Genomic DNA, 2,591 nt, shown 5'->3' with positions numbered 1-2,591 from the left:
AGGGGCAAACCAGCCCACTAAGGGGCTGTGCACCCCTCCCAACCCCTCTCACGTAACGAGGAGAGATGGGGGCGCCTCCCTAGGGCAGCCGCCCCTCCTGGCTTGGGGGGCAAGTCTCCTAGGGGTGGGGGCACCCATAACCCATCTCGGGTTTCCCCTTGGCCGCCGCCACTCCCCTAGGGCGCCTCCTCCACCCCCTTCCCCCTATATATAGGGAGGAAGAGAGAGGGCAGCAGCACCCCTTGCCTGGCGCAGCCCTCTCCTCCTCCAACTCTTCCTTCTCCTCCGTAGAGCTTGGCGAAGCCCTGCAAGAATACCACAAGCTCCACCACCAGGCCGTCGTGCTACCGGAGTTCTCCCTCAACTTCTCCTCTCCCCTTGCTGGATCAAGAAGGAGGAGACGTCCCCGGGCTGTACGTGTGTTGAACGCGGAGGCGCCGTCCGTTCGGCGCTAGATCGGATCTTCCGCGATTTGAATCGCCGCGAGTACGACTCCATCAACCGCGTTCTTGCAACGCTTCCGCTTAGCGATCTTCAAGGGTATGAAGATGCACTCCCTCTCTCTCGTTGCTAGCATCTCCTAGATTGATCTTGGTGACACGTAGGAATTTTTTGAATTATTGCTACGTTCCCCAACACACATACCCTCGTAGACCGAAAGCGGAAGCGTTAGCACAACGTAGTTGATGTAGTCGTACGTCTTCACGATCCGACTGATCAAGTACCGAACGTACGACACCTCCGAGTTCAGCACACGTTCAGCTCGATGACGTCCCTCAAACTTCGATCCAGCCGAGCTTTGAGGGAGAGTTCCGTCATCACGACGGCGTGGTGACGATGATGATGTTCTACCGAGGCAGGGCTTCGCCTAAGCAGCGCTATGATATTATCGAGGTGGACTATGGTGGAGGGGGGCACCGCACACGGCTAAGAGATCCAAGAGATCAATTGTTGTGTCTATGGGGTGCCCCCCTACCCCCGTATATAAAGGAGCAAGGGGGGAGAGGCGGCCGGCCAGGAGGAGGCGCGCCAGGAGGAGTCCTACTCCCACCGGGGTAGGACTCCCTCCCTTCCTTGTTGGATTAGGAGAAGGGGGGAGAAGGAGGTAGAGAGGAAGGAAAAGGGGGGGCGCCGCCCCCCCTCCTTGTCCAATTCGGACTAGATGGGGAGGTGGCGCGCGGCCTGCCCTGGCCGCCCCCCTCTTCTCCACTAAGGCCCATGTAGGCCCATTAACCCCCCCCCCCCGGGGGGGGGGGTTCCGGTAACCCCCGGTACTCCGGTATATATCCGATGACCCCCGGAACCATTCCGGTGTCTGAATATAGTCGTCCAATATATCAATCTTCATGTCTCGACCATTTAGAGACTCCTCGTCATGCCCGTGATCACATCCGGGACTCCGAACTACGTTCGGTACATCAAAACACATAAACTCATCATATAACCGTCATCAAACTTTAAACGTGCGGACCCTACGGGTTTGAGAACTATGTAGACATGACCGAGACACGTCTCCGGTCAATAACCAATAGCGGAACCTGGATGCTCATATTGGCTCCCACATATTCTACGAAGATCTTTATCGGTCAGACTGCATAACAATATACGTTGTTCCCTTTTTCGTCGGTATGTTACTTGCCCGAGATTCGATCGTCGGTATCTCAATACCTAGTTCAATCTCGTTACCGGCAAGTCTCTTTACTCGTTCCGTAATACATCATCCCGCAACTAACTCATTAGTTGCAATGCTTGCAAGGCTTATAGTGATGTGCATTACCGAGTGGGCCCAGAGATACCTCTCCGACAATCGGAGTGACAAATCCTAATCTCGAAATACGCCAACCCAACAAGTACCTTCGGAGACACCTGTAGAGCATCTTTATAATCACCCAGTTACGTTGTGACGTTTGGTAGCACACAAAGTGTTCCTCCGGTAAACGGGAGTTGCATAATCTCATAGTCATAGGAACATGTATAAGTCATGAAGAAAGCAATAGCAACATACTAAACGATCAAGTGCTAAGCTAACGGAATGGGTCAAGTCAATCACATCATTCTCCTAATGATGTGATCCCATTAATCAAATGACAACTCATGTCAATGGCTAAGAAACATAACCATCTTTAATTAACGAGCTAGTCAAGTAGAGGCATACTAGTGACACTCTGTTTGTCTATGTATTCACACATGTATTATGTTTCCGGTTAATACAATTCTAGCATGAATAATAAACATTTATCATGATATAAGGAAATAAATAATAACTTTATTATTGCCTCTAGGGCATATTTCCTTCACTTGCCCCCTTGCATGTTTTGGTTTTGTTCCTTGCATGTGTTTGTATATGATGTGTCTCCAAATTGCCTTTGTGTATGTTGGTTTGCACATCATGTACATGTGTGTCATTCGTTGAGCCTTAGTGCATCTTGGTTGTATCTTAGTTGGCTCTTGTGAGAGATTAATGGAATATCCCATTATGGGGGAGTGAGGTGCTTTGTGCACTTCGCAATCCTATAAAGGTGGGTACATGAGGAATACCACTTAGTATTGATATTACAAGATTATATAGTCGCTATGTGGTATGTCTTCTC

The sequence above is a fragment of the Triticum aestivum genome, chromosome 5D (genome assembly GCF_018294505.1).
Source record: "Triticum aestivum cultivar Chinese Spring chromosome 5D, IWGSC CS RefSeq v2.1, whole genome shotgun sequence".
In the NCBI taxonomy this organism is placed as follows: domain Eukaryota; kingdom Viridiplantae; phylum Streptophyta; class Magnoliopsida; order Poales; family Poaceae; genus Triticum; species Triticum aestivum.
The sequence above is the reverse complement of the archived record's forward strand: the minus strand, read 5'-3'. Positions refer to the sequence as shown.